Source organism: Ochotona princeps, chromosome 3 (assembly GCF_030435755.1).
Source record: "Ochotona princeps isolate mOchPri1 chromosome 3, mOchPri1.hap1, whole genome shotgun sequence".
NCBI classification, from domain to species: domain Eukaryota; kingdom Metazoa; phylum Chordata; class Mammalia; order Lagomorpha; family Ochotonidae; genus Ochotona; species Ochotona princeps.
The window spans coordinates 89,645,719-89,665,606 of record NC_080834.1 but is presented as its reverse complement, the minus strand read 5'-3'; positions in this window follow the sequence as shown (position 1 = coordinate 89,665,606).

Sequence of the window (19,888 nt, the reverse complement as noted above, 5' to 3'; positions counted from 1 at the left end):
CACAGTGGTTGTTCCAAGTGCAGACTGGGGCAGATATTAGTGGTGAAGACACCAGTCAGGGTGGCTGCATCCCATGCTGAAATTCTGGGGCTCTTGACTTGGCTCTGCCTCCTGCCTCCAGCTTCCTGCAAACCTTGAGAGACAGTGGTGGTGCCTGAAGGATTTGGATTCCTGCCATCGTGTGGGAAACTTGAATTGAATTCCCAGCTCTAACTGAGGTCCTCGCCCAGTCCCAGTGTTTACAAAAATCTGGGGAGTGAGTTAGCAGATATTATCTCTCTCCCCCATTCATTCTGCTCTCCCTTCTTACACACACACATGCGCGTGCGAACACACATAGACACACACACACATTCTCTCTCTTCTTTATTCCTTTGTTTCTTCACCACTCTCTCCTTCATGCCTTTCCCCTCTCTCTAATAAATAAATAAGTTTTTCTTGGTCAGATTTCTATACCTCGCCCCTAATCTTTCTATCTGGTGATTTGGGGAGTGTAGTCGTGGACTTCACATCTTCAATAAGTTCCTCAGAACCATGTTTTGAACGGCACTGACCTGTTGGATGGAAGGGGTTTTTAGAGCAGGTGAGAGCTGGGAAGTACCTGGGGAGGGGCCAGTTCAATCATACCATTCATTCCTGGGAGATGAGGTCTCATGATGGTGGCTGTTCACAAAGTCTGGATTTGGTTAAGAACAAAATTCCCAAGCATCACCGGAGATTAACTTTGAGAACACAAACTTTGACTCAGCCATAGGCTAAGTGTGGGGGTGAAAAACACCACACTGGGGCACACGGTAGTCATGAGGGGCTGGATGAAATGATCACCAAAAACCCTTTGAAGAAGAAGCTGCACTTGCTTCCAGTGGTTGCTGTCATGAATTACACAAAGCATTTGGCTTGGATCTGGCATGATAGCCTAGTGGCTAAAGTCCTCACCTTGCATGCACTGGGATCCTATATGGGTGCTGGTTCTAATCCCAGCAGCTCCACTTCCCTTCTAGCTCCCTGCCTATGGCCTGGGAAAAGAAATGAGGATGGCCCAAAGCCTTGGGACCCTGCACCCACGTAGGAGACCTGGAAGAAGCTCCTGGCTCCAGTCTTAGGATTGGTTTGGCACCAATCATTGCAGCTACTTGGGGAGTGAACCAGCAGATCTTTCTCTATGTCTCTGCCTTTTCAGATTTCTTTCTCAGATTTCTGTAAATCTGACTTTCCAATAAGAATACATAAATCTTAAAAAAAAAAAAAAAAAAAAAAAGGAACAGAACAGGATCACAGGAGGTAGAGTGCTGAGCCAGGAGCTGGTGCTGTGGAGACCATGGTGGAAGTCTAACATAAGAGCCCAGATCTGAACCTCATTGGAGGGGGTGGCCCAAGTGACTGCAAACAAAGAAACATGTACCAAACACAATAAGCAATATTGAATTTCAAACCTGTGGGTGACATAATTTAGAAACCTGTCCCGAGGTGAAGAAACTGCTAAGCAGAAGTACAATGACCAAGAGCAGAAGAGACAGAGGCACAATGAATGTTACTGAAGGAGCAAAACCTTTGCCAACCTCAGAATTAACTGAGGAAGACATCGAGAAAATCGGGTACAGAATTCAAAACACTTGTTACAAAGCTTCTTAACAATGGGAAGCACATGCAGGAAAGTAATCAGTATGTCACACAGGAAGTAACAGCACTGGAACAAAATCATTCCAAATTATTGGAAATGAAGGGCACAATAGAACCAATTAAAAATGCAGTAGCAAGTCTCAATAATAGAATGAAGACTAGAATTCTGAGAAAGAAACTCAGAATTGGAAGATATTTCTTCTCACAATGGAGAAGCAATCCAAAAGCTGGAAACAGAGCTGGGTCAAGCTAAAAAAAAAAAGTATTCAAAAATTAAGAGAGACTGTTAAAAGGCCAAATGTAAGGGTTATGGGAGTTGTAGGAAATGCAGAAAGAGAAGCTGGGCTTAAAAATGTATTTAATGAAATAATAAAAGAAAATTTCCCTAATCTGGACAAAGACTGGGAAACAACATCCAGGAGGGGCACAAAACTCCTCCCAACAAGGTTGTACAAAAACAATCTTCACCACAACACATGATAATCAAACTATCTTCAAATGAACATAAGGAAGAGAGCCTTAAATGTGTACATTTAAATGTGTGAAAAAAACCAGTTGACATACAGTGGAATGGCAATTGAATTCACAGGAGACCTCTTACAGGAAACTCTACAGGCCAGAAGAGAATGGAGGGACATATTCCAGATTCTAAAAGCAAAAAATTGTTGGCCCAGGATAATGTACCCAGCAATGCTTTCCTTTGTCTTTGAAAATGAAATACAATTCTTCCACAGTGAAAAAAAAAAAAGGTTAAAAGAATATGCCTCTTCTAAATCTTCCCTACAAAGGATACTTAAAAATATTCTTTTGACAGAGAAAAGGAATAGCACCCACCAAAACCAAACGCAAATGTGAAGAACATCCCAGTAAAATAACAAGACTAAATGGATGAACAACCCATTGCTAAAATGACAGAACAAAATTACCAGCCATTCATATTAACCCTGAATGTAAATGGCTAAAATTCATCAATCAAATGTCATAGTTTAGTAGACTGGATTAAAAACACAAGACCCATCTATTTGTTGCCTACAGAAGATACATCTCACCAAGAAAGGTTAGTGTAAACTGTATCATGGATTTTTATTTATTTATTTTTTTACCTTCATCTCTTCAAAACACTTTTTTTCTCATTAAATTCGTTACTGACTGATAGACATACAGTAGCATCATTTTCTTCAGGAAAGTTCTTGATTTTCATTTCTTCAGCAACACATGAGTCATTCAGTAGCATGTTGTTTAACTGCATGGCATGGTAAATTTCTTTTTTTTCTTTCTGTTGTTGATTTTGTTTTGCAGCTTTTCATTTAAGCGGATGTGTAGTAACTGTGTAATGGAGACTATCATATCCAGTGGCATGTTGTTTAACTCCATAGCATTGTAAATTTCTGTTTTTCTTCCTGTTGATTTTGTTGTGGCTTTTCATTTGGGGGGATGTATAGTGACTGTGTAATGGAGATTGACATGTCCAGATGTGAGGATACGGTGCAGTATGTATCTCTGCTTCTGGATCGAGGATGGACTCCCAGTGAAACTGTTGGCTGTGTCATCCCAGGACCTATGAAACTGTATCATAAAATGATAATCATTTTAAAAAGAGAAAAAAGAAAAGGAGTGAAAAAAAACACTTGGCTCAAAAAACAACACGAAATTCCTGTCTCAGAATTCTGGAAGCTAAAAGTCTGCTATTGGCCGTCTGGGCAAGTATCAAGTTGTCAGGGCTGAGCAGTGGTGAAGTTGAGTGTTCCTTTCCCGTATCTTCTGGGTTCTGGTGGTAGCCAGCATTCCTTGATTTGTGGTCTGATAACCCAGTCTTCAGAATATCCTCAGTCCCTCCCTACACTGCCTTCTGTGTGTGTGAAGTCAGCCTTTATCACTCTGATACAGGGATGCATGTGATCGCCTTTCAGACCCACCCAGATAATCTAGGATAATGACCTACTCCTTCCTGCCTGTCTGATTCAAGATCCTCAATCAACCTGCAAATTCTTTACCAGTAGATACAATGTGGAAATCTATTTTTCAGCTATGTAGGATGCTTTACTAAATCTATGTTTTGCTCTTTTGAATTCTGCTTCAAAGCTATAAAAATGTCTTGTTCTACAAAAGCATAGTACTGCATTTTAAAACAATGGAACTGAAGCAGACAGCCACGGGTAGTAGAATATTCCAATAACCAGGAAGAGTACCCTCCCTGAGTAATTGCATAGAAAAGAATAGGAGCAAAATGGGTCCTTGTAAAGAATTCCCTTATACTCCAGATGGGGATGCCAGAACAAAGAGCTCATGGTCGAGATTGGGGGAAGGTGCTAAGAAAGCTGACCGCCCTGATGAAGTTCAACAATCTTGTATTTAACTATAACTGGATTATTGGATGGTTAAATCAATCAAGTCTTAGCCTGGATCCCCCTACAAAGCAGAAGTTTGTGATCTCTGCTTCACTGGGGAGTGGAAGAGGTGAAGAGTGAAGCAGAGAAGGTGTTGGCCACCATTTAACATCACTTTCCACTGAATGCTTAGTCTTTTTCAATATTTATTTATTCATTTTTAATTGAAAGATAGATTTATTGAGAGAAGCAAAGACAGAAATATCATCCATCCACTGCTTCACTCCCCAAAATGGCGTTCATGGCTGGGGCTGAGCTGATCCGAAGCCAGCACTCAGGTCTCTAAAGTGGGTGCGGGGTCCCAAGGCCATAGATCATTCTCTGCTGCTTTCCAAGGCCACAGGCAAGGAGCTGGATCAATGGTGGAACAGCCAGGACACAAACTGGAGCCCATACTGAGATGTTTGATGCGGGAGTGGAGGATTAGCCGGTTGAGCCATTGTGCTGGACTCTGCTTACTCCTCTTAGAAGCCCCTGGAATCCCAGGATCCCCTGCTGGAGAGAGGGTGGGGTCAGGATTTACTGCTGCTGCTTTCCCATCATCCAAGACTAGTCTTTGTGTGGGCCCCGCCAACCCCTCCATGGTGATTTGTGTCTGAGTGCCTGGCAGCTCTACAGCAGACAGAAACTAGCTGTATCTCACGTAGATTGATTGTGACCATAGTAGCTAGAGGGAAGCAAGTGGCCTCAGCTCCAGGGTCAGGTGGGGCAGGGAGGCTGTGAGGTGGCTCATGGAGGTGTCATATATAACCCATCTAGTGACAGAGGTCTACAGTAAGAACAGGCTTTCAGCAAGGTAGAGTGAGTGTTGCAAGATCATTCATCAGGGTTTATTTATGTAAGAGTTGACTCAGGCATCTTGTCCCTATCAGTACTTATAGGAGTGAGCAACATCTAAAATAGACAGGGAGGCAGATTCCTGGCCTAAAAGTTTTACCAAGGAATCTACACTTATAGGTAACAAAGTCTGAATGAGCAGAGGCTATAGCAGGCCTTGTGGGACCAACAACTTCTCTCTTCAGACCAGGCTGTCACCTAACCCTGCCAATGATACATCCACCCACCACCTAGGCACTTACCATTGATCACCCACCCATCCATTCAGCTGGTCATGTACACATGGCTGGAGCAACAGAACACTTACAATAGGTGCCAGGCTGCCAGAAGCCACCTCCCCTGGGCCAGGGACACCTCACCACTCTCAGAGCTTTGTCATATTGATTGATGGTTATAAGCCCTGCAGATGTAAATGAAGTCATCAGCCAACCCCCTCAGACTTTCAATTAGTACAGTCCCATCCAAGAGAATTCTTAAACACCGAGCTAGAAATCAAGACAGGGATAATTTTCCCAATTGTCTCTGGGAGTGCAGCTGACAAGGTGTATGGCCTATCCAGCAGCTGCTTCTCTCATAAACCATTATGAATCAGAGTAGTTCCTTAAGGGTCAGGATCCCATGACCTCTCCTTTCCTCCAGGTTTCTGAATGAGGGAGGAGAGTTAAGGATGGGGAACAGCATCCCAGCTTAGTTGTGAAGACCAGGGAAGGATGCAAGGCTTTTGTTAAGGGCTGAGGTGGAAAAGGCAGCTGGAGTTCCATCTGACTTTCTTTTTCTTGAAGAACCCACTTCTCCATCTCCATTGGATAATGGGACGGAGTCAAGCAAGACTCTGGCCAGCATTCAGCAACACCAAGGCAGAGCTCACTAAGTGACTGCACATGACTTTTCAATTCAGAACCCTGCCCTTCTGGGAACCATGGCCAAGCTCTGGCCAGTCCCAGTGGCTTCTTCCCTCCTAGAAGTAGGCGGAACAAATCACATTGACAGGTGGAGAAGCAGAAGTGTTCCCTCTGTGCTGGAAGGCAGTGCTTGAGTGGAACAAGGGAGGAGAGTTTTAAGATGGACCTCAGCAGCAGTGGGAGCAGTGACAGAGGCAGACACAGCATCAGAGAGACCCCAGCCCACTCTAACAGTAAACAAGATGAACTCCCTGGAGAGGAGATAAACTACCCCCAAGGAGCTAGTGGTCAGAGATGAGGGATTGTGAAATCAAAGGTGAAGAGGTGGAAGCATGAATGGCAACTCATGTATTTAAGACTCGCAGAACATCAGCAGGGGTGCAGCTTTGAAGTGGGGAAAATCCTTGAAAGATGGCTTGGGGTCAGGATTGTGCCATAAAAATTGTAGGACCAGAAATTTCCCACCTAGCCAGCATTGTGGTGCAGTAGGGTAAACTGCCACTTGCTTTCAGAACACAGCACAGGCATCCTGTATTAAGAGTGTAGGTTCAAGTCCCAACTGTTCTACTTCTGATCCAGCTCTCTGCTAATGTGCCAAGGAAAACAGCAGAAATTGGTTCAAGTGCTTGGGCTACTATCACCCACGTGGAAGAAGAGAATGGCTCCTGGCTCTTGGCTTTGGCCTGGCCCAGAACCTGGCCGTTGTGACACTGTGGGGAATGAACTAGTGGATAGAGCATCTCTTTCTCTCTCTGTTGCTGTGTCACTCTACCTTTCAAATACAGATTTCAAAAAATAAACCATTCCCACAATTGTATAGGGCTTTGATTAAAGAATAAATTCCTCTGATCCAGGGTGGGGAGATCCTGAGGTGTCCTCTTTGCCTGACACGTGCCTGGCAGTCTGTGTGGAGGGCTCCCTGCTGTCAAGATGACTCAAGCCAGTGGAGGGGCAGGGACCAGTCACTTGAGCTCCTCCCGCCCTGGGAGCAGGTAACCAATGGTACTAGCAACTCCTGGGAATGGGTCACGTGGGGGCAGCCTCAAGATAGCTAGCGAGGGAATGAGTGTGGGCAGTCTGATGTGCTGCTCGCTCACCGCCACTGGAGCAAGTTAACACACATTCCATGGGTTCAAACAAGTCAAATTTGTTTTCTCATCCTTGGGGAGGTCCAAAACACTATCTCAGGGCTGTGCTTCTCTGGGAGGCCCTGGTGGGAGCAGGGGGAGGGGAAACCTGGTTCCTTTCTTTTTCCAATTAGAGGTTGCTCAGGTCCCCTGCTCATAGCACCGCCCACCTTCTAAGTCAGCCATCTGCACTGGTGGCTGAGGACCCACCTGGATATGCCAGCAAGCTCTCCCCATGTGAGGAGCCTTGGCTCAATCACACCTGCACCACCCCTGGCAACCCAGGCAAGCAGCACATTCCCAGGCCCTGGAGGATCATGGAGTGGCTGTCTCTGGAGGGCCATTACACTGACTGCCTGCACCTGAGCTCCAGGAAGGCACGTGAAGCTGCCCATGCAGCAGATGGCTAGGACACTGCATGTGCAGCCTGTGGAGCACAGTCACACAGCCAAGCAGCCTGGCCAAGATGAATTCACTCAGGCCAAGGAGACACGATGTGAGGCAGGGATCCCAGAGACTTCACGGAGGAGGCAGGAAGCAGGATGGTAAAAGGATTTGGCAAGATTCAAACTAAGGGGATGAAGTGCATAAAGACAAATGAGGCAGAAGAACCCCACAAGTGATAGCTGACCCTCACCTCCACAACCCTTCTGCCCCTTCCATTTTCAGGCTGTCTCCCCTGGCAAGAAATTGGGTCCTCGTTGCAGATTCACACAATTTGGGGAAGAAAAATCTGTTGGAACTTTGCCTCTACTGTGTGTTGGCTTTGGGACCTGGAGCAGGCTTCTTAACTCTTCTCAACTTCGAAGTGGAAATTGCACTGGCCTGCCTCCTCAGGAAGCCAGGCGTCCTACCCGGGTAGGGAGAAGATGAGGACAGGGCTGTAGGGGGTTCTCCTTCCCCTTCCTCTGCTTTTGTGGCATGTGCTGTGGATAACATGGAAAAAGAAAGCAGAAATCTCATTAAAACTACAGTGCTTCTTGGCACCTGCTAGCCTGGCATCTTCGAGCAAAGCAGCATCCTGCTGCTTCGGGAGGCTGTGCTGGACCTTGAGATCTGCTCACACAGTGGGGCATTCACGAGCCAACAGCAGGAAACCCATGGTGTGCCTGAGTCAGGGGAACCAACACAGCTACCCTTCAATGGCATGGCCAAGCTGCTACTTCTGCTCTTTCCCTGTCTGTCAGCCCACCCCCTCAGCCCACTGAAGTCACCAGCCACTTCCCTGGACCCTTCCTCTGTACATCCACTCCCTGATCCCACTCCCTTCACGGAGTCTTGGGAATTTTCCCAGATACCCACCCCACTCCCTGGTCATTTTGAGCCAAGGCCTATCCTAGAACAAATAAGACATTGCCATTTCTTGCTGTGTGTGCCATTCAAGGTCCACCAAGATGCTTGGGGGCAAGGCTAAGCTGTCAAGATGGAGTGGGGCCAGTAGTATTCTAAACTGAGCTTCTGTGAAACCCAGGAAAGGCTGCAACTTGGAGAGATGCCCCCAGGGCTCTCACAAGCACAAAGAAATGCTAGCTTGTCAACTTGAGATGGGAGGTAGCAGCTTCGGTCAAATCCTCTTGGGAAAAGGTCCATTCAAATAAAAGGCAACACAGGTAGCAAAAAAGATCTCCAGCCTCCACCTATAGCATCAGCATCTCATATGGGTGCCAGTTCAAGTCCCAGCTGATCTGAACTTCCTTCCAGTTCCCTGCTAATGGCCTGGGAAAGTAGCAAAAGTTGGACCAAGTATTTGGACACTTGCACCCATGTGGGAGACCCAGAAGAAGTTCCTGATTCCTGGCTTCAGACCAGCTCAGCTCCAGCTGTTGCAGCCTATTGGGAGAGTGAACCAATGGATAGAAGATCTCTCTCCTTCTTGCACTATAACTTTGCCTTTCAAATAAAAATAAGTAAATCTAAAATAAAAAGACCCCAGCTGCCTGTGTTCTCAGAGGGGACTCATCTGACACCTCTGGTGGCTGGACCAAGTGGAGGATGCTGGATGCTCATGGGCGTTGGCCAAGCAGAGGGGGCTACGGGCACCTTCCAAAGAACTAAGATGGTTCTCTGAATGGGAATCTCTAAAATAACAACCTGTTTGATTATTAAAAAAAGAAAACCACTGTTCAAGGAGGCATGATAATAGAAGAACTTGACTCGCTGCATGTGAACAGTGGCTTACAAGAACAGCAGTGTGGTACATAACATGCCAGATGGGCTCTGGGAAACCCTGAAAGTGTCTGACATTTCAAAGCTTGAGCAGTAACCCTCAGACAAAGGCAGGCTTCACCAAGCAGTGACAGGTATCATGTGTATCCAGAGACCAGAGGTAGAGAATGTACACTCCCCCCCTCCCCTGCCACCTTCAAATAGGAACCCAAACCAGAAGTGGCCGGGACAGAGTCTCCAGATGGCAGTGTCTGTATCTGACCATGGTGCTGCTCGCTGGACAGCTGCCTGTGTCAGTCAGGGTGGCCTTGCTGCAGTAACAAGCATGCCCAGACCTAGTATTCAACACTGTAAGGCATGTTTCAGGCTCTGGACACAGCCTGGTGCAAGCCCAATGGGATGAGAAGCTCTGCTCTCCACTGTCCTCCAAGGACCATGCAGTCAGCATCCCCTGTGCCCTCAGAGTCATCCTCAGAATTCGCAGCAGCCAGTGAGATGAGAAAAACAAGACACATGGAGGATCCTGGGGGGTTTGGAGGGCCTGGACAGGAAGTGCTGTAGTGCTTCGTCCTGCGTGCTGTCAGCCAAACACTCTACCCAGTGAGAGGGCTCAGGAGGAGGAAGAGGACCCTGCCACTGTGCTACAGGATGACAACAGGTACACTCACTCACTGGCCACAAATGAGGGCATCTCCTGATTTGCCCTGGGTAAGGTCAAGCCTTCAAAGCTGTGTCCTGGGTCAGTCACACACGCAAGCCCATGATTGTGCCATTCTTCGCATCATGCTTAAGATTCCGTTTTCAGAACTTTATGCAGGGGCATTTGTACAGCTTAATGGATGGCAAGCTTTTATCCCTGGGAAGCCCACTTGATCTCTAGGAGCATCAAAATCATGTGGCACCAAGGATGGAATAGATACAGATTGGTCTAAATTTTCTTGGTGCTGGTATTTTCAGATGAGGGTGCTGCGTGCATGCCAGTATCCTCAAGACACACGTGTACTACCATCCAAGCCAATCTAGGATCCCCCTTGGCTCCACTGCATTTGAATGAACCAATCAAAAAGTATGCTGAGAAGTGTAGTTGTTCACAGAATTTTCACTTTGGGTGGAGAACACTGGATCAGATCTGGGTAGATGGTTTAATTGATGAAGCCCGGGCCTTGGAAAACCCTCATGTGTTTCAGAACTCCTCATGCTACCCCAAGAGAACCAACCTCAGATGATGTTTCCTGACAGGCAAGGAGGAGGAAACATAAGAGAGAGGGTAGACCCGATTCTATGATTACAGTTCCAGCAAGAAATTTGAGGATCCCTTTGTCCGCTGATATGGCTGCATTTGGAGGTGAAGGCATAAAAGCCTGATTTCTGATGGAAAAGTCATCTGGGTTGCTTTTGAAAATACACTTATGGGCCCAATGTGGTAGCTCAGTGACTGAAGTCTTCGCCTTGCATTTGCCAAGAGACCATATGGGCGCTGGTTCTCTTCCCGGCAGCCCCGCTTCCCATCCAGCTCCCTGCTTGTGGCTTGGGAAATCAGTCAAGGAGGGCCCAAGACCTTGGGACCCTGCACCCGAGTGGAAGACCCGGAAGAGGCTCCAGGCTCCTGGCTTCAGATTGGCGCAGCTCCAGCCACTGTTGCTGCTTGGGGAGTGAACCATTGGATGGAAGATCCTCCTCTTTGTCTCTCCTCCTTTCTGTATATCTGACTGCAATCAAAATAAATCAACCTTTAAAAAAAATGCAGACTCCTAGGCATCTTCTTGGCCTAACACCCCTTCCTCCAGGTGATTCTTGGGTGTTTGAGAAAAGTCCCAGGCTGCCCTGTGTCTGAGACTGGCTGCCTACGTCCATTCCAGGCTCTGTGATGGACAGAGCACCCTGTGCCTGGTGCCAACGTGTCTGCTGCTCTATGTAGGGACCAATAAACCACACCGTGGTGAGGCGCTTACTTCTTCTCAGGTCCTGTAAATGGGCCAGGGCCAACCTGTTCAGAACATGTTACATCAAGGACAGTGGAGTTGGACCACCCCTCCTGAGAGTGTGTGTGCGTGTGTGCGCACTTGCTTACTTACACGTATGGGGTCTATTTATCTGGAGACCTGAATACACACATTTTATTCTTCTTGTCACTGCCTGCCTGTCCGTTGGCCTTCACCCCAATCCCCAGCTTCTCCCTCCCTTCCTGCACAGTTCTCCGGTTTCTGAGTCTCCATGCCCTATCTGGTCTCCCTGAGTTTGGCACTCACATGCTACTCTTAAACAAGAACATTTATTACGCCCATGGGCCCAATCAAACCCAACAGACTGTTTTTGTTTGCATTTTTATTAAGGTGGAGTTGAAATAACATCACATTAACCTTTTTTAACCCCTTTTCTATTTCTGAAAGTTAAGTTATTGGGACACAATTCTTTTGTTCATGTATTGTTTGTGTGGCTGCTTTGTACTCCCACTGTGGAGTTTGTGCTCTGCAGAAAGAACCCAGGCCCTTGGGAACACATCTTCTGAAACGTAGCATTCCCACTAAGAATGCCTGCTCGCTCCCTCGGCAGCTTCTGCTGCTCAGCCCTTCAGTGGGCCCCTGTGGCTGACTGCCCCTCTTCCTCCTGTCTCCAGCCCCATCCAGGGTGACCCTGGTTGTCCCCAGCTGTGCCTCATCTGCTCAGGACTCTGCTATCTACCCTTCCTTCTCTGGCCATATGACTGATACCCACTGCTCCTGGCAGGATATTCCACCTCCCCTTCTTGCCTCCTGCAGTCCAGCTTCTTCCCTCTGGCTGGCACTTGGACACATCTTCACTTGGGTGCCTTGGAGTCTTGTGACATTTCAGGGATCCACCCCAATGTCCCCATCTTTGGTAATTCCATATTACAGTTACCCTGCTGACTCAAATGAATTGCTATAGATGTGGGTCGTCTTAGACTCTCCTTCCCCCACCCCCTCCATTCTGTTAGTGGATTGCACTATCTCCTGCAGCAATATCTCTTGGGTTGCTTCCAGCCTTGTCTCCATGTCAGTTCCCTGGCCCAGGCCTTGGTCCTTCTGTGTTTTGAACTACCACAGTGAGCTCCTAACTGGGGGCTAGCTTCCCACCTTCTTTTCTGTTTGGCACTATCTGCCTCATTTTAAAAAACAGATTTATTTTTATTTGAAAAGCAGACTTTGAAAAAGAAGGAGAGACACAGAGAGATCTTCCATCTGCTAGTTCAATCCCCAAACAGCCTTAATGGTCAAAGCAGGGCCGATCCAAAGCCAGGAGCCAGGCACCTCCTCCAGGACTCCCACATGGGTATCCTCCACTGCCTTCCAGGCCATAAGCAGGGAGCTGGATGGGACTTAGAGCTGCCTGAACATGAATCAGTGTCCATGTGGAATGCTGGCACTTGCAGGGGAAGGATTAGCCTGATGCACCATGATACCAGCCCCTTTCTGCCTTGTTTTTCAAATGCAGAGAGCAAGATAGACTATAGGTTTCTTGATGCTTGAATTTGTGCTTCTTCCCAAACTTTCCTGACACTCCCTCTGTCATATCCTATAGAACCGAGCCCTGGCTAAGCCTTTCTTCCACTCAGAAAAACCTGTTGCTGTCTTTACTTGGGAATCTCCTAAGCCTCCTGCTGGAATCGTTGTGATGTGACTTGTCTGAGAAAGCACTTCCTGGTGCACGTCAGTGTTCTCAGAGGACTGTGTTCCTAATCTGATGGCTGGTCAAGGGCAAGGACGGTAAAAGTCTCCTGCATCTTTGGATACCCAGAGCTTAGCACCATACCTCTGGCACAGAGCAGGTACCTCAAGCCTAAGTGTCAAGCAGCTGCTGTGAGCATGTGCCCCTACTGCTGGAAACTGACCCAGAGTGTCTGCTTCTGACTGCGCCAGTTTAAGGCTGTGGTTTTCCCCCATGAATGCACTATCTGGCAATACCCAAGAGTTTTTTTTTAAAGATTTTACATATATATTTGTCATATATGCAGAGAGGAGAGACAGAGAGGAAGATCCTCCATCTAATGATTCATTCCCCCAAGTGGCTTCAACAGCCAGAGCTACTCTGATCCAAAGCCAGGAGCCTAGAACCTCCTCCAGGCCTCCCACATGGGTGCAGAGTCGCAAGGCTTTGGGCTGTCCTTGACTGCTTTCCCAGGCTACAAGCAGGGAGCTGGATGGGAAGCTGGGTCGCTAGGATTAGAACCAGCGCCCATATGGGATCCCGGTGCATGCAAGGCGAGAACTTTAGCTGCTAGGCTATGGCGCCGAGCTCTACCCGGGAGAGGCTCTACCCTTTTGAGGCAAACTGGTGTTCAGGATCTGAGATGCAGAGTCATGGGCAGGTTCCTGGCAGGCCCATTCCTTGTCTCCAGCCAGGATGGCACATCAGCAGTGTCAGGTGTGGTTTTCAATTCCCCTGGCAGTTCCTCTGTCTGCTCAAAGCCTGACTCCTGTAAAATCTTTCTCCAGGTGCTTTCTGTCCATTGGACCACACTTCTCTTCCCATCCCTGATGAGCAGGTCCAGGGCAGGGAGTCTTATAGCTTTGCATCCAACTTCACTGAGCACAGCTGTTCAAACCCCTCCATAGAGGCTTGGGCATATGCAGAAGTCCATAGATACCCTCCAGGCTGGCTACTGGGGGAACCCCTTGTAGAAATCCTGTTACTGTTTTCTAAGGACACAGAGCTCTTTAGGCTACAGGGCTTCGGAAGGAAGAACTTGGTGGGAGCTGTGGCAGATGAGTGCCTGGCCTGCCATCACCTATGTGTGGATGGCAGTGGCTTCCAGAAACTAGCAAATGAGCCATGCTGGCAGAGACAGAGAGCCTTCAACTGGCTGGGATGAGGAGCTCTGTGTGTGGTCCTGGGTCCTTCCCGTACTCTATCCAGGCCCTCTCCTTTCCAGAGGGACAGTGTAAGGGAGTGGATGGGGCAGGGGGCTGTTGTCTGAAGACAGATGTAGTCCTGGCCACCTGAGTGGGCTGTCCCCTCAAACGGTCTGTACCTGCTCCTAAAGTCTCTTTGGCTCATAGACATTGGGGGCTCCTGGTCTAGACAGGTCATAGAGCCACCGATGAGTTCAAAGGCCAAGTGGAAAGGGTCAAAGTTGGCACAAGCCTTGGCCATGAAGCATAGACTTTTTGGGAGATGGAAAGATTGAGGCTTTCTCTTTTCTTGCCCAAAGTGAATCAGGAATTGGGGAGAACTTTTTTCCTAATGAAAGCCACAGAGTCTACATTTTTAAACATAAAAGGGCCAGTGTTGTGATGCAGCTGCTTGTGATATCAGCATCCCAGATCAGAATACCAGTCTGAGTCCCAGCAGCTCTACTTCCATGAGCTCCCTGCTAGTGCACCTGGGAAGACAGCAGAAGATGGCCCAGTGTCTGGGTTCCTGGCACCCAGATGGAGCTATAGGCTCTTAGCTCCAAGCTTCTACTTGGCCTAGTCCTGACCATGGCCATTTTGGAAGTGAAGCAGCAGATGGAAGATATTTTCTCTCTTTCACTCTCTCATTTGAAATGCAGAGAGAAAGAGAGAGATCAATCTTTCATCCACTGGTTAATTCCTCAAACGCCTGCAATGGCTGGGGCCGGGACAGGTCAAAGCCAGGAGACAGGAAGTCCATCTTGGTCTTCTATGCAGGTGGTAGGGGCTAAGGCATCTGCCATCATCTGCTGCTCCCAGACTGCACATTTGCAGGAAGCTGGAATCCTAAGTGGTGCTGGGAGTTGAGCTCCAGCATATGTTGTGTGGGATGCAGGTGTCACAAGAAGCATTTTAACCACTATGGCCAATGCCTGCCCTGGTCCAGTTTTAGAACTAGAAAACAGAGAAGCCAGAGTGAGAGCTGAGATGTCCTTTATGAAGATATTTCACATGGCTACTAAGTGGAAACAATTTTCTTTTTTTCCTAATTATAAAATACATGTCATCAAAAGATATATCCAGGGCCAGCATAACTATCTAGTGGCTTGCATCTGCCAGGATCACATATAAGGTGCTGGTTCATGTCCAGGCTACTCCACTTCCCATCCAGCTCACTGTGCCCTGGGAAAGCAGTAGAGGATGGCCCAAAGCTTTGGGATGCTGCACCCATGTGGGAGGCCTGGAAGAAGCTCCTGGCTTCAGATCGGCTCAGCTCTGGCTGTTGCAGCCACTTGGGGAGTGAACCAGTGGACAGAAGATGTTTCTGTACCTGCTTCTTTCTGTAGATCTGCCTTTCCAATAAAATAAATCTTTCTTTAAAAACTCCATCAATGTTCTGATCACCGCAAATGGAAACTGCCCCCATGCCTACTGGTGACAGAAGGGACAATAAATTGAAGAATAGCCCCATAATGGTACTGTCTAGCAAGAATGATGGAATTACAACAGTGTGGAATTGCACGTGTGAAGCTCACTGTCAGAATGTGCAGCGGGGCTGACACTGTGGCATAAGCAGGTAAACCCTCCGCCTGAGACACCAGCATCCCATTTGGGAGCCAGTTCAAGACCTGGCTACTTCACTTCCTATCCAGCTCCCTGCTGATGTGTCTGGGGAAACAATTACAGATGGCCAAGTGCTTAGATCCCTGCATTCCAGAGGGAAACCTAGAAAAAACTCCAGGCTCCTGACTTCAGCCTGGCCTAGCTTGGCCATCGTGACCATCTGGGGAGTGAACCAGTACATGACAGAACCTGTGTCTCTCCTTCTCTGTCCGTAACTTTGCCTTTCAAATAAGTAAAAATAAATGTTAAAAAAAGAAGAAGAATGAGGAGTAATAGAAGCTGGATACAAAAGGGTTTATATTGTAGCATTTCCATTTACAAAAAAGATATAGCCAACAATTTTGTATTTTGTCAAGAAAACACTGACATATGCTCCAGAAAGCCTGGGTTGTGGTGATGCACATGGAGCAGGATGCCTGGAAGGGAGCTGGAGCATCTTTCAGCCTGAGATGTGTCTGCCCAGGTGTGCTTGCCTGGCACTCTACCTGTGTACTTTGTCCCCTGTGAACATCATAGTTTAACTGAACTTTTGAAATAGTCACACATGCTCTTTTCAGACAGCACAGAACAGCCTAACGATTCTTCAACTGATTTTAAAGAATTTTTAAAAATGGAGACATGAATGTATAGTCCATGAACGTAAAAAAAAATGCACGGAAGTGTGTGTACACTGTTCCATAAGGAGAAGAAGCAGAAAAGGGAAGGAAGAAAAAAAATGGGGATGCATTGGTTGCATGAAAAGCCCAGGTGGGGAGGAAGAGAGAGGAGGTTGAAGTTGTGGAGCCAGAAAAGTCACTGAGTGACGCAAAGAGACAGGAAGAGGAGAGTGAGTCTCCCAGCAACAGCCCCAGGGAGGAGCCACCTGCACCCAGAAAGTTCAGCAGAAGGGAGCCTGTGGCATCCAGCTTTCTGCCACTGTGAATAAGACGCCTGCAAGGAGCTAGTGGAGCAGAAACAATCCTGCTTTCATGCCAGCATTTAGGAGCTTCACAGTCCAAGATTGGGCAGAGATTCCATTGATCTGGCTTTCATCCACTGGTGAGGGCAGTGGGTGACATAAGAGGTGCAGAGAGAGAGCCACACGGTGACACAGGAAGCTGAGAAGAGGAGCATGTCTCACTTCCACGTGCATGTGACTTCCCTTTTGCCACTGTGTTTCCACCACAGGCTCCACCTTTGTCACATCATCTAATAGAATCCCTTTCGAAGGCCCCATTTCCGACATCGTCATCGGACTACTTTCCGTCCTTATTCTATTCACACGAGACACTGGGTATCAAGCCCCTATAATTCATGAATATTTGGGAGACACCCAAGATATTATTCAAGCCATAACAGAGGCCCAGTGGGAGGTACATACAGGAATATGAAAATACTCAGACACACAAAGCAAGGGAGGTGAGAAGGAGTGGCAAAGGAAAAGGGGTAACAGGGTCTGGGTTAAGAGAAGGTATGGCTCCTGCCCTTGGCTAATAACCTGGGCTGTTCAGGGGGAGGAAGGCATCACTTCTTTCTGAAAGGGTGGCTTTGCTGTCACATGGAGACATGGCATTCCCAGTGACTCATTAGGACCTGGCACTTGGGAAGCAGCTCAACAAATGCTGCTGAATGATGGGTGATAGGGCAATTAGACAGCCAGGTCCCTCTACTTCCGATGGGAACGACCCCTCTGTTCTTTCCCTGGACCCTGACCACATCGCCCAGTGTCGTGGCATTCTAGGAATTTCCCTGCCTGCTCTGGGAAGGATATTGCACACTGGAAGGCTCTGCTTTATCACAATCTTGTTGCACTGGAGAATGTTCCTGGCCCGCTAAGGTTTACATGCTGTAACCAGTTTTATCAGAGGAACTTTGTTTGGAATGCAGTGGTTGTCTCTGATGGGTAGACAAGAAGCGGAAGGTCATTCAGGGACCCGCCTCAAACCGTGCATGCTGGAGCTCAGCACTGGTGCTGTACATGAGGCTTGGGAACCTAGCCAAGCCTTGAGCAACCCTTCCTCCCTGGAGGAGGTCCCAGTCCATTTCCAGAGGCCTTGCAGTGTTTACATTTTCACCTTGGCCTTGAAGACCAGCAGCAGCAGCAGCAGCAGCAGCAAGCAGAGAAGCAGTGAGGGCTCCCTAGGCCTGGGGTCCAGCAAGCAATCCAAACCAGAGCAGACCCAAGGAGATCATTCCTGACATTCCAGAAAGGAGACAATAAGACTTCCCCTTGGAGTGGAGGGGAGTTTCAGAAATCAGGATGTAGATTTATTCCTAACAATCTTCAGTCCTAATCCCAAGGCAGTGTGCTTCCTGGAGCTCTTGAACAACACAGTGATGGGTAACAGGTGTTTGTTTTTTGAAGGGTTGGATTCTGTTTCTTGTATTACAGCCCCAGAGCTGTTGGGACCAGCTCTGTAACTTGTGTTTCCAGTGGTTCTTCACTCATCTCTGGGCAGAGCTGAATGGGATGTGGAGATGGAGACTAAGATAGGAAGGCAGTAGGAGTCACTGTGGAGTCTTTGTTCTTGGAGGGAAGGAAATCTTCGCTGTGGTAGGAGGTAGTTGAGATACCTCGGCTTTGGACAAAGATGCTAAGATGATGGATGCTGCTCAGTGAAGGGGAGCATGTCATGGAGCAGCCAGTGATGCTGGATACTCTCCAGACTTGCTGGGCCCATGGCAGGGCTAGGCATTTCCGGATGCATCTTTCACCCTCTACAACTATGGTCATGCTACTGCAGAACAATGTGTCTCACCGTGAAAGACCACAAATATGACGGGGCTCCCAAATGACTTAGTGCCTGGTAATATTGTAGTTGTTTGGATACACTTTGCAATATGCACACCAACAACATTTTCCAGCAACACCCTTCTCAGAACACAACACCTGGCTGTATTTCTAAATCTCTTCATTGTAGAAAATTGAATGCTCCAACATTTGTTCAAGTCTTAACCCCTGATATCTATGTCTGTAGCCTTGTTTGAGAATAGAACCTGTGCAGGTGCCATAAAGTTAAAAATGAGATCATATTGGATCAAGATGAGCTTGAAGTTTGAGAGAGACAGAGAGACAGTCTTCCATTTGTTGGATTGTTCTCCAGATGACTGCAATGACTATTCTAGGTCTCCCAAATGAGTGCCAAAGACTCAACCACTTGGACCTGATTTCCAAGGCAACTGGATCAGCAGTAGACAGCTGGAACCTGAATCTGATCTCAAATGGAAGTCTCACAGGTGGCAGCTTAACAACACCAGCCTCCTTTCTTCTAGCCACCATGTGCCAGCAGGTTGTGGCAGTCCTAGAAAAATGAACACACGAATTCCTCAAAGTTTCAGAACCCTCAGGCCTTGCTCCATTAGTGCTTCCACTCAGCAGGTAGCTTCAACTCCTAGTTCTTGGTCAGAGATCTGGACCCATTCCCTGCACCACACTCTCCACATTCCCTCCTTCCAAGGCCAGTCCTTCCACAGAGCTACAGATTCCATGCCCTGCTTACTTTGCAGAGACCTTATCTTACCAGCCATCTTTTCTTTCTTAGACCTTTAACGTTCTGCCTCCCAAGTAGATCTTTTCCATGTTCACATTCTCTTTACAAACAAGAACTCCCATATTCCTAATGCCCCCTGACTTACTTTTCTCACTCTTTCTTCAAAACCAAACTTCCCACCAGCGCAGCTGCATCATCTCTCAGTCCTTACAACCCTCTTCATGTTGCTTCTTCTCCGATGAATACAAAGCAGCTATTCTTGGATCAGCTGTTGTAGCTCAGGGGATTAAGCTGCTGCCTACAGAGTGCTGGTTGTCCAACTTCTGACCCAACTCTCTGCCTATCCACCTGGGAAGGCAACAGAAGATGGCCCAAGTCCTTAGACCCCTGCCACTTAGGTGGGACACTTGGATGAGGTTCCATGCTCCTGACTTTGGCCTGGCCCAGGTCTGGCAGATGTGGCCATTTAGGGAGTGAATCAGTGGATTGACTATCTCTCAACCCCTCTCCCCTCTTTCTTTTCCTCTCTTTGCCTCTCCTGCTCCCTGTCTCTTCTCCTTCCTCTCTTCCTTTCTCTGTCGCTCTGTCTCTTTGCAACTTTTCCTTGCAAACAAGTAAATATATCTTTAAAAACCTCACTCTAGCGCAGTCACCAGTGACCTCCATACCCAATACCCATTGGGTATTTTCAGTCTTCACCTTATTTGACCCTTGGCAATGTTTCACACTTAACCACAGTCTCCTTCCCTTTACTCTGCTGACATAACCTTCTCCTGGGTTCCCTCCTGCCTCTCCATGGCTCCTTTCCAGACTCCTTTCTGGATCAGCCATGTCACATGAGGCTCCGCAGGACTCACTGTCAAATTCTCTTCTTTGATGACTGTACCCTCTTCCTTCTGTGGA